Below are 13,165 nucleotides of genomic sequence, written 5' to 3'. Positions count from 1 at the left end.
ATAGAAAGTGCAGGCTCATTCCCGGCGCATTCACAGCCATATAAGGAGACAATGGAAAACAGAGCCTCAAAAATTCTGCCCATTTCCTGGTTGAAGTTTCATCTTGGTTTCGCCTGTAGCATGAGTTCTGTGGCACTCACAGATAATATCTTTGCAGTTTTGGAAACGTTAGAGTGTTTTCTTTCCAAAGCTGCCAATTATATGCATAGTCGAGCATCTTTTCGTGACAAAATATTGCGCTTAAAACGGGCACGTTTTTTTATCCATAAATTAAAAGAGCGCCCCCTATATACAAGAAGTTAATGAGTCGGACCGTTTTTACCAAAATGTATGGAAACTTGTGCCTTCTTGAAGGTCAACAGGTCACTGCGCAATAGTGAGCAGGATTTTTCACGTGGTCTAGCTAGCTAGCTTTTGCTGTTGGCTAGTTTGCAGGGGCTTGCAGCAGGTGTTACCAGAGGATGTTGTTGCTAACGTTTCAAGTGATTCTCATTTGGTGAGCGGAACAGTCTTTTTTATTGCACTGCAGTACAACACACAGTTCAACTCACCAGATGATGATCATTTGAAACGTAGCTTCTTGTTCAAAGTTATTCTTGAAAAGGGAGAAGCTAACAAATTATTAACAACATCCTCTTTGATAACACCTGCTACAGCGCATGCTGTTGTTAGCCATCCCAGTGAAGGAAATGCACTTTGTGTGAAAAATACAGTTTTCCTATAGATTTTTCACATCTTCACTCTCAAAATCATTATTTTTTTTAATAGAAAAAGACTCAAATGTGATGGTTTAAGTCCACAACGATGCTTAAACCACATCAATCTGATTGTGTGGGCCTGTCAGGGTCTCGCTTCCCAACACTTCAGACTAACCTTTTTCAATACCTGGTTTGCATATTTATTGTTGCCTATGTAAGCATTTACTGGTAGATATCATACGTTTAAACGTCTTTCCTACCCTGGCAGCTACCGATGTATTCTTCTGTGAGATGCTCCATGCCAAAACCAGTTGAGAGCTGCACATTCTTGCTGCCCTGCAGATTATATTACGCTGAACCTCGGCTATGTGTTTCACGTTCTTTGCGATTGTGTAGGCTACTTTTTGCATGATTTCTCTATTGTAACACATCATTGATAAATCGTATACCTCCACTACACTACTTTGATACACATCCGTAGGAATTAATAAGTGAGTATAAGCAATGCCCACTGACAAAAAAAGTGTGTATATGGTTTATACCTGCGTGTACCCTCCACTACACCACTGGCCCTTCGTGTTTTAAAAAGTGCACTCTCCTACATGAGTGATCCTTTCAGAATCACGAACCTGTCACACACTGAAGGCCTATAAATGCGCCACTGCGCAAACATGTCTATAATAGATTCTGAAGGCTGTTAAGATATTAATCTTTCAAGAAAGGAGTGTATATATTTGTGGCGAAGCGGTTATATGCGCTGACTGAATGGAAGCTGATAATTATGACTTTTTTTTCTCTGCTGGTCTCGGGAAGAAATGATGAGTCCTCACTGTCTGAGATCGAGTACACATGTACCAATATCTGGTCTCGAGTACGACAGCACTGGTGCGCGCGTGAGTGTGACTGTGTGAGCATATTTGTGTATATGCACGCATGCATGTATGCATGTGTTTGTGTGTGTGTGCTCTCCTCCAATGCATGTGTGTGTGCAGGCTGAAGGTTTCCCTCATAGTGATTTAGATGTTCCTTGCAGACATCTAGCACATTAATCATCTCCCAGTACTCCTGTGTTCATCAGCTCAGTGGTTATTACCATATCCTTATGGATGTTGAGCTAATCTACAGCCATTGTTCTCCGTACCTTTTCATTTACAACACTAGAAATTCCTATTTCTTCAGCCCCAGAAATGCTTAATAGACAGTTTTTCCCTTTTTGCCTGCCTCTGTGTATCCATCATCTCAATTGTATTAAACGAGATCATCTTGCATGCTGCACTGACACTATTCCTGCCACCCTGGACTGTACATTAGATTGAGGGGAGATTCGTTGCACAAAAATGCCTGATGGACTCAATTTCCTTTTAAAGCCTTATATTTCTATCTCTACCCCACCTCACACCTCCTCCCTCTCTCTCTCTCTTTATCCCTCTATATTTAGTTTTATTTTTCCTCCTCCTATCTCTCTCTTTCTCCATTTACTAACCCGAATAAGGGCCAGTACTGATATGTCTGTAATATGATGGTGTAGTACTGTAGATTATTGATGTAGTAGTAGAAACGCCGGTGGGCAGGATCCAGTCTGGAGTGATGACATTTGCTCCCAAAATCAGAGACACAGATTGAGGATCACAGCATTAATGGTGATGCATTAGGACCACCAGGGAGGAGGGGTGGATCTGTCATTTGTGTGGAGCACAGAAAGGCTATGGAATAAGCAGTTTCACTCTCAAATGGCTATGGTGGGTTTTCAAATATGGGCCTTCATCAAGTCCCAGATTTTCATTTGTCATTGGTAGCTGATTGAGTTATATTGAATCACTGTCCCTGAGCGAGGAGGAGAGGACTGATGAAAACCAGCAGTGCTGTGAACCTTGACGCTCCTGCCGTGGTATATCTCTTATGAAACAGAAAAACGTCTTTAACATGGGGAGAAATGTACAGAAGTACCTTGACACCCCCTCCACTCTCCATCCTCCACTCCTCCCTCCAACAAGACCCCTCCTACTCGCCGTGTGTGGCCTAGTTGTGTGGGTGTTGATGGGGGTGTTGGCAGCATCCGTGGAGCCCCTTCTGTTGTGGTTAATTACCTGTGTGATGAGTGGGTCTCTCCAGCATTGTCACTGTGTCAGAGCGGACACATCAAGGTGACCCCCTTCCCTCGTTCATTCGTTCTTTCCTTCATTCGACCTCGCTCTGTTTGCCCTCTCTCCTTCCCTCTCAGTCTCTCTCTCCTTTGCTCTCACTGTCTCTCTCCTTTGCTCTCTCTCTCTCTCGCACTCTCTCTCTCTATCTCTCTCTCTCTCTCACACACTCTCTTCCTGGAGGACAGGAGACTTTGGGGATCTGAGGACAAGTCTGGCAGACAGATTACGTTAATAAAATAATCTCAGCAGCCTGAATCTCTCACCCTTGAGCTGAAAGAGTCTTTCACTCTCTCTCTTTCTCTCACTCACTCTCTATCTCTCTCTGACTCTTTCTTCCTCGCTCTGACTCTATCTGACCCACTCTCTGTCTTTTATTGCTCCTCCTCTTTCTCCTCTTTCTCCTCATTCCTTTCTCTCCCACATTCATTTTTCTCTCACATTCTCTTTCTCCCAATCCACCTATTTTCATTTTTGTATTCATTTTTGCACGTTTTTAGACATAGAACTAACATATTGATACGACAGAACTAACTGTATTGATCCTATTGGAATTCATTGGTTCCTCCTCTGCTGCTCGATGCCCCTGCTGTGTTGTATTGAGCCCTTGTGGTTCAGAACAGGATAGGGATGGATAGATCAGAGGAGGATATGGATAGATATGTATAGATGATGCTGGGAGCCCAAACTGTGAGGGCAGAAACCATGCCAGAACAAATTCACTGTTGCTGGGCAACCTTCTCCAACACCGGAGAGGATAACTCCAGAGCTGTACCAAACTCAACGAGCGTCACCAGTGTGTGTGTGATTGTGTATGCCCGTGTGTGTGCGTGCATGTGTGTGTGCATTTGTGCTCCATCAAGTTCTGCGCACTAACACTAAGCACACACACGCGTGATACTTTGCTTGCTGGATAGTGAAAAGTAAACCAACCTGAAGGACTTCAATTATTGTGGACAAATACTGGAAACAGCAGGTGTGTTGATTCACGGTTTTTGTATCGTTAATGCTTTTTGAGTGATTCACTGTGAGCGTCAACACAGTATAATGTCCAACTCCCATTATCCTTTTCGATCCCGTTTCAACTCACCTCTGGGAAATATCCCACTACATTTTACCAGCAGCATTATAGGCCAGGTGTGTCTTGGCTGTACACTTTCTCTTTGACTGTCTATGTTTATAAATTAGGAGGTTAGATTGAGATCTGCCTTCAAAAGTGGAGCGTCTTTTCAAGTAGTGATCTACAGGCTTGAGGTCAATTCCATTTCAATATTCAATAAAAAGACAGATGTCTTATTTCAGATACTCTTTGAAGATGTAGGGTTTCAGACATTTTAGAAGGACTCTGCTGTCCTAGCATCAGGGGGATGTTGGTTTCACCATTGGAGCTGAGCGGGAGAGAGCTCATGATGGGATGTAGGGTTTATAGCCTGAAGGTAGGGAGGGGCAGTTCCTCTTGCTGCTCCATATGCAAGCGCCATGGTCTTGTAGTAGATGTGATTTTATGACTGGAAGCCAGTGAAGTATATGGAGGAGCGGGGAATTTTGAAGGTTGAACACCAGACAGGCTGCGGCTTTCTGAATGTTTCAGTGGTTTGATGGCACAAGCGGGGAGCCCAACAAACAGAGAGTTGCAGCAGTCCAGACGGGATATGACGAATGTCTGGATTAGGACCTGCGCCACTTCCTGTTTGAGGAAAAGTTGTACCCTACACATGTTGTAGAGCATAAACGCGAGTCAATACTGGTTGATGCTTATTTATAAAACTCTCTTAGGCCTCACTCCTGGATTCCCCACTTTACTACTCCCTTGGATTCCCCTCCGGACCTGCTTTCCTTGTCTCAACCTCTCTCGCTCCAGCCTCGGCCTCCGCACCTGGTTTCCAGCCACCCACCCGAGCTTCCCTTGACCTGCACTCCAGTTCCCCCCTGTGTGTCAATAAGTTACTTCATCCTAGTCTCCTCATCTGAGTCTGCTCTTGGGTTCCCCTGTTCCACTCCGCATAACAGTACGATCTGGCCCAAAGATATGAACTCAGCAGACCCTGCTACTCTCCACCAAACCTTTGTCGGCCAATGCACCCTGCTCGAGCAACATGAACAAGCCCTGAAGACCCTTCTGGAACACATCAAGGAGATTTCAGAGCCTGTCTGACCTACAGGGCCGACCCTTCGCCCAAAGCTCACAACCAGTCCCAAATCATTCTCCTCTGCTCCGGGAGCTGTTTGTTCCGACTCCCGAGCGTTTCGATGGCAACCTCGGAGCTTGCAGAGCCTTTTTCGTACAATGTTCACTAGTATTTGAGCAACAGCCCTACTCTTATGCTAGCGAATGAGCCAGGATTTCCTTTTTGACTGGCTGCCTCTGTGGAGCAGCGCTTTCCTGGGCCACGGCAGAGTGGGATAGACAGTCCCTCATCTGCTTCTCCTACTCCAGATTCACAGAGGAGATGAAGAAAGTCTTCGACCACCCGGTCTGCGGTAAGGATGCCATTAAATGACTCCTGTCCCTCCGTCAAGGCCCCCATAGTGTTGCTGAGATGGCATGTGAGTTTCGCACCCTCACCGCTGAGAGTGGCTGGAATGAGGAGGCCCTTCAGAGAGCATTCCGGAACGCGCTCACTGAGACCATCAAGGACGAGTTGCTGTTCAGGGATGAGCCTGATGGACTTGATGAACTCATCTCTCTCGCTATCCACATCGACAACCGTGAGCGTCGGGGAGAGAGGGTAGGCAAGGTTGCATGTCCCATAACATCTGCTTCAGTGCCTTGTCCTCCTTCTCAGACTGCATCCCATCCCCAGGCTCGTCCAGATCCTGAACCCATGAGGCTCGGCTAGGCCCGTCTCTCTCCAGAGGAGTGGCAACGACGAATCGGCGCTAGGAGCTGCCTACACCAGGTGGCCTGGTTGGTCACTTTGTCTCCACTTGTTCCCCGCATCCAGCAAAAGAGGGGGCTTGGCAGTAATGGGGGATATACTGTTGAACCTTGTGTGGTAGAGCCAAGCTTTTCCTCTGTTTGCTCTCATTGATTCAGGCGCTGACAAGAGCTTCCTGGACCGAGGTGTCGTTACCCAGTTGGGCCTGGACACTGTCCCACTCGATTCACCCCTCGATGCCAACGCTCTCAATGGACAGCTCCTCGCCCGTGTCTGTGAGAGAACCATCCCTGTCATCCTGCGTCTCTCTGGAAATCACCAGAGAGACATAATCAACTGTCCTTACTCTCCCCTGGTTCTTGGCCATCCTTGGTTAAAGCTACACAACCCACAGATTGACTGGACCACTGGAAAGGTAACCAACCACTTGGAGTTAATTTTGTCACTCTAATGGTTTACATTCTGCCCTTCCCCCTGCCTTGTCTGTGCCCCAGTTCATTCCAGAACCTCCGGACCTGTCATCAGTTCCTCCCGAGTATCACAATCTAGCTCCTCTGTTCAGCAAACACCGCGCCCTGTCGCTGCCGCCTCATCGGCTATACGATGCACCATTGACCTCCAGCCTGGAGCGCCTCTCCCCAGTAGCCGGTTGTTTACAATTGTAACTGCTCTCATCCCGAGCAAGAAGCTATGGAGAGGCACATCCAGGATTCTCTGGCTGCAGGACTTATCAAGCCAAGGATTGGTCACTGAGGCCGTGCATAGACTTCCGTGGGCTGAATAATTTCACTATTAAGAACAAGTACCCCTTGCCACTCATCAGCTCTGCTTTTCCCCCCCTCTATGGTGCCACGATGTTTACCAAACTCGTCCTCCGGAATGCCTACCACCTTGTCCACATAAGAAAGGGGGACGAGTGGAAGACAGCATTCAACACACCACTTGGCTGCTTTGTATTTGGTCATGCCTTTTGGTCTTACTAACACCCCTGCTGTTTTCCAGAATCTAGTCAATGACATGCTGAGATATGTGATTGGACGCTTCGTTTTTGTCTATGATATCCTGATTTTTTTCCAAGGACCTTGAGGCTCACCAGCAACAAGTTCTTCAACGGCTATTGGATAATTTGCTTTTTGTTAAAGCTGAAAAATGTGAGTTCCATGCTGTCAGTGTCTTTCCTGCGTTATATTATTGCCCAGGGACAGTTACGTATGGACTCCGCCAAGGTCATGGCAGTCAGAGTGGCCTGCGCCCTCCAACCTGCAGCAGCTACAGCGTTTCCGGGGGTTTTACATTTTTTTGACGTTTCATCCGCAACTACAGCCGTCTGGCTGCACCTCTCACCTCGACCTCCACTCCGTTCCACTGGACTCCTGAGGCAGAGGCAGCATTCATGGAACTCTAGCGTCGCTTCACCTCCGCTCCGATCCTTACTCAGCCCGACCCAGAACTCCAGTTCATCATGGAGGTGGATGCCTCTGACACCGGGTAGGTGCTGTTCTGACTCAACGTTCCCCCTCTGATCAGAAGGTCCACCCATGTGCATTCTTTTCCTGTAAGCTCTTATCTGCAGAGGAATTTTGACATCGGAATCCGGGAACCTGGCAGTTAAGCTGGCTGTGGCGGAATTGCGTCACTGGTGGAGGGCTCTATAACCTCCTTCATAATGTGGACTGACCATAAAAACCTGTCCTACATCCAGACCTCCAAACATCTGAACTCCCGGCAAGCCAGGTGGGACTTGTTCTTTGGTAGATTCAATTTCACTCACTTAACACCCCGGTTCGAAGAATACCAAGCCTGATGCCCTCTCTCGCCAGTTCACCACTGACAACAAGGGTACCGAGCCAGAAGCCATTGTGCATCCATCTGCATTGTTTCCGCTGTCACCTGAGAGATTGAGACCCGTATCCGCCAGGATCAGCAGAACGAGCCTGACCCGAGTAACGGTCCTAGTAATGCTCTGTTTGTTCCAGATTGTGTTTGCACTGATGTTCTTCAGTGGGGCCATTCTACCTACCTCACCTGTCACCCTGGTATGAACTGGACCCTCGCTTTCCTGCATCAGCACTTTTGGTGGCCCACCATGGAGAGATGTCCGGGAGTTTGTCTGAGCCTGTCCGGTTTGTGCCCGGAACAAAACCTCCACTAAACCCACTTCCGGTCTGCTCCGCCCTCTTCCCATACCCAGACGCCCTTGGTCACACATAGTCTTGGACTTCGTCACTGGCCTTCCCCCATCTAATGGTAACTCCGTAATCCTCACCATTATTGACAGGTTTTCCAAAATGGCTCACTTCATTCCTCTCTCCAAGCTCCTCCAGGGAGACTGCATACCTGTTAGTATCCCATGTGTTTCATCTGCATGGCATTCCCACTGACATCATTTCTAACTGAGGACCTCGGTTTAACTTCCAGGTATGGAGATCCTTCTGTTCAGCTCTTGGTATCAATGTCAGTGTTTCTTCTGGATATCACCCCCAGACCAACTGCCAGACTGAACGGGCCAACCAAGAGATGCAGACTGCCCTACGCTGCGTGACATCTGCTAACCCTTCCACCAGGAGCACTCAGCTACCCAGAGTTGAATATGCCCACAACAAGATCACCAATGCCTCGTCAGGTACAGTTGAAGTCGGAAGTTTACATATACCTTAGCCAAATACATTTAAACTCAGTTCCTGACATTTAATCCAAGTAAAAACTAGCTGTTAGTTAGGATCACCACTTTATTTTAAGAATGTGAAATGTCAGAATAATAGTAGAGAGAATGATTTATTTCACCATTTATTTCTTTCATCACATTCCCAGTGGGTCAGAAGGTTACATACACTCAATTAGTATTTGGTAGCATTGCCTTTAAATGGTTTAAATTGGGTCAAGCGTTCCGGGTAGCCTTCCACAAGCTTACCACAACAAGTTGAGTGATTTTTGGTCTATTCCTGCTGACAGAGCTGGTGTACCTGAGTCAGATTTGTAGGCCTCCTTGCTCGCACACGCTTTTTCAGTTCTGCCCACAAATTTTCTATGGGATTGAGGTCAGAGCTTTGTGATGGCCACTCCAATGCCTGGGGTCATTGTCCATTTGGAAGACCCATTTGCGACCAGCAACCCGCCCGAGCTTCCCCTGACCTGCACTCCATCTCCCCCCTGTGTGTCAATAAATACATTGGTTACTTCATCACAGTCTCCTCGTCTGAGTCTGCTCTTGGGTTCCCCTGTTCCACTCAGCATAACAATTATAGATACATCAAGATGGCGCAGCAGTAAGACGTGTTTATTTTCATCCCATGTAAACATGGTCTTTTCTTTTTTTTGTATACATCTAATTATATTTCAATCTCTTTTTTCCATTTTGAATGAAATATACCTTTCTGCAACCCACCTCACCCAATGTGTTACAGATAAGCTTTTTTTAGACCTTATAACTGGAACCTCCATCAGAAGCTAGCCAGATAATTAGCTACTAGCTATTTAGTCATTGTTAGCCTCTGCGCTCTGTTAGCCTCTGCGGTCTTTACATTTAGCTCGCACTCTAGTCGCTTTTGCCCGGACAATACCTACCAGTCTGCACTGCGTGATGTCAGCCCTGAGCATATCGGACTACTTTTTTCCACTATGCTCTGGACCATTACACCGGATCTTCACAGCTAGCTAGTTGCTACCGAGTGGCTATTGTGGCTAACGCCCTTGTCCAAAAGCATGCACCAGTTAGCCTCGAGCTAGCCTCGAGCTAGGCCCATCTCCCGGCTAGCAAAAGAAGTACACCAACTTCAATACCTCTCTTGCCAATCGGCCTGGACCCTTTGTCGGGGTCCAGGCCAATTGGAGCAACGCCGATCCATCATATCTGGTCTGCTGGTCTGCTGTCATAATTCTGCCAATGTGCTCTCAACAGGCCTCTGCGTCGTGGTTGTTGATGATCCATCTGCTAGCCTGTGTCTCCCGCTCGCCTAGCATAGTAATCGACTACCGAACGGCTTCCTGTTTCATCTATTGCTGCTCATTGGACCCTATGATCACTCGGCTACATAGCTGATGCCTGCTAGACTGTTCATTAACATGGTACTTCATTTTGTTTCTGTCTGCCCCAGCCTCAAACTCAGGCTCTGTGTGTAGCTAACTGACCCTCTCTGCTCAATCATCGCCATGTTGCCGTTGTTGTCCTAGCTGTTTACCCGTTGTTGTCTCAACCATTGTTGTCTTAGCTCTCCCAATCAACACCTGTGATTGTTTTATGCCTTTCTCTAATGTCAATATGCCTTGTATACTGTTGTTTAGGGCAGATCTCATTGTTTTATTTTACTGCGGAGCCCCTAGTCCTGCTCAACATGCCTCAGATAGCCCCCTTGTCCCATCCCCCCAAGCATGCGGAGACCGCACCTAGCTTAACTGACTCCTCCAGAGATGCAACCTCTCTCATTGTCACTCAATGCCTAGGTTTACCTCCACTGTACTCGCACCCTACCGTACCCTTGTCTGTACACTATGCCCTGAATCTATTCTACCACGCCCAGAAATCTGCTCCTTTTATTCTCTGTTCCCAAAGCACTAGACGACCAGTTCTCATAGTCTTTAGCCGTACCCTCATCCTACTCCTCCTCTGTTCCTCTGGTGATGTAGAGGTTAACCCAGGCCCTGTGTGTCCCCAGGCGCTCTCATTTGTTGACTTCTGCAACTGTAAAAGCCTTGGGTTCATGCATGTTAACATCAGAACCCTCCTCCCTAAGTTTGTTTTATTCACCGCTTTAGCACACTCCACCAACCCTGATTTCCTAGCTGTGTCTGAATTGGTTCACTCCAGACTTGACTGCCCTGGACCAGCACAAAAACACCCTGTGGCGTACTGCACTAGCTTCGAATAGTCCACGCGATATGCAACTGTTCAGGGAAGTCAGGAACCAATACACAGTCAGTTTGGACAGCAAAGGTTAGCTTTTTCAAGCAGAAATTTGCATCATGTAGCACTAATTCCAAAACGTTTTGGGACACTGTAAAGTCCATGGAGAATAAGAGCACCTCCTCTCAGCTGCCCACTGCACTGAGACTAGGAAACACTGTCACCACTGATAAATCCACGATAATTGAGAATTTCAATAAGCATTTCTCTACGGCTGGCCATGCTTTCCACCTGGCTACCCCGACCCCGGCCAACAGCTCTGCACCCCCCGCAGCAACTGGCCTATGCCCCCCCCCCTCCTCTTCTCCATCATCTAAAGCCAGACAGCTGATGTTCTGAAAGAGCTGCAAAACCTGGAACCCTACAAATCAGCTGGGCTAGACAATCTGGACCCTTTCTTTCTAAAATGATCTGCAGAAATTGTTGCAGCCCCTATTACTAGCCGTTCAACCTCTCTTTCGTGTCGTCTGAGATTCCCAAAGATTGGAAAGCGGCTGCGGTCACCCCCCTCTTCAAAGGGGGGACACTCTTGACCCAAACTGCTACAGACCTATATCTATGCTACCCTGCCTTTCTAAGGTCTTCGAAAGCCAAGTCAACAAACAGTTTACCGACCATTTCGAATCCCACCGCACCTTCTCCGCTATGCAATCTGGTTTCAGAGCTGGTCATGGGTGCATCTCAGCCACGCTCAAGGTCCTAAATGATATCTTAAACGCCATCAATAAGAAACAATACTGTGCAGCCGTATTCATTGACCTGGCCAAGGCTTTCGACTCTGTCAATCACCACATCCTCATCGGCAGACTCGATAGCCTTGGTTTCTCAAATGATTGCCTTGCCTGGTTCACCAACTACTTCTCTGATAGAGTTCAATGTGTCAAATCGGAGGGCCTGTTGTCCAGGCCTCTGGTAGTCTCTATGGGGGTGCCACAGGGTTCAATTCTTGGGCCGACTCTCTTCTCTGTATACATCAGTGATGTCGCTCTTGCTGCTGGTGAGTCTCTGATCCAGCTCTACGCAGATGACACCATTCTGTATACTTCTGGCCCTTCTTTGGACACTGTGTTAACAACCCTCCAGACAAGCTTCAATGCCATACAACTCTCCTTCCATGGCCTCCAACTGCTCTTAAATACAAGTAAAACTAAATTCATGCTCTTCAACCGATCTCTGCCTGCACCTGCCCGCCCGTCCAGCATCACTACTCTGGACGGTTCTGACTTAGAGTATGTGGACAACTACAAATACCTAGGTGTCTGGTTAGACTGTAAACTCTCCTTCCAGGCGCACATCAAACATCTCCAATCCAAAGTTAAATCTAGAATTGGCTTCCTATTTAGCAACAAAGCATCCTTCACTCATGCTGCCAATCATACCCTCGTAAAACTGACCATCCTACCGATCCTCGACTTCTGCGATGTTATTTACAAAATAGCCTCCAATACCCTACTTAATAAATTGTATGCAGTCTATCACAGTGCCATCCGTTTTGTCACCAAAGCCCCATATACTACCCACCACTGTGACCTGTACGCTCTCGTTGGCTGGCCCTCACTTCATACTCGTCGCCAAACCCACTGGCTCCAGGTCATCTACAAGACCCTGCTAGGTAAAGTCCCCCCTTATCTCAGCTCGCTGGTCACCATAGCAGCACCCACCTGTAGCACGCGTTCCAGCAGGTATATCTCTCTGGTCACCCCCAAAACCAATTCTTCCTTTGGCCGCCTCTCCTTCCAGTTCTCTGCTGCCAATGACTGGAACGAACTACAAAAATCTCTGAAACACTTTCTCCCCACTAGCTTTAAACACCAGCTGTCAGAGCAGCTCACAGATTACTGCACCTGTACATAGCCCATCTATAATTTAGCCCAAACAACTACCCCTTCCCCTACTGTATTTATTTATTTATTTAGCTCCTTTGCACCCCATTATTTCTATTTCTACTTTGCACATTCTTCCACTGCAAGTCTACCATTCCAATGTTTTACTTTATTTAATTCACCATCATGGCCTTTTTTTGTGTTGCCTTTACCTCCCTAATCTCACCTCATTTGCTCACATCAAAAATATACATATTTTTCTGTTTAACTTTTTTTCACAACTTTTCTCCCCAATTTCGTGGTATCCAATTGTTTAGTAGCTACTATCTGGTCTCATTGCTACAACACCCGTACGGGCTCGGGAGAGCCCTGGCAACTTTGGTTAGCGCGCACTGCGACCTAGGCCAATTGCGCGTCGCTGCACGGACCTCCCGGTCGCGCCCGGTTGCGATAGAGCCTGGGCGGGAACCCAGAGTCTCTGGTGGCACACCTTAACCACTGCGGCACCGGGAGGCCCATATACTTATTTTTCTACTGTATTATTTACAGTATGTTTGTTTTACTCCATGTGTAACTCTGTGTTGTTGTATGTGTCGAACTCCTTTGCTTTATCTTGGCCAGGTCGCAATTGTAAATGAGAACTTGTTCTCAACTTGCCTACATGGTTAAATAAAGGTGAAATAAATCAAATAAAACAATCTGCAAGTGTGACCTGTCGTATTCA

Source organism: Oncorhynchus tshawytscha, linkage group LG16 (genome assembly GCF_018296145.1).
Source record: "Oncorhynchus tshawytscha isolate Ot180627B linkage group LG16, Otsh_v2.0, whole genome shotgun sequence".
NCBI classification, from domain to species: domain Eukaryota; kingdom Metazoa; phylum Chordata; class Actinopteri; order Salmoniformes; family Salmonidae; genus Oncorhynchus; species Oncorhynchus tshawytscha.
The sequence above is the reverse complement of the archived record's forward strand: the minus strand, read 5'-3'. Positions refer to the sequence as shown.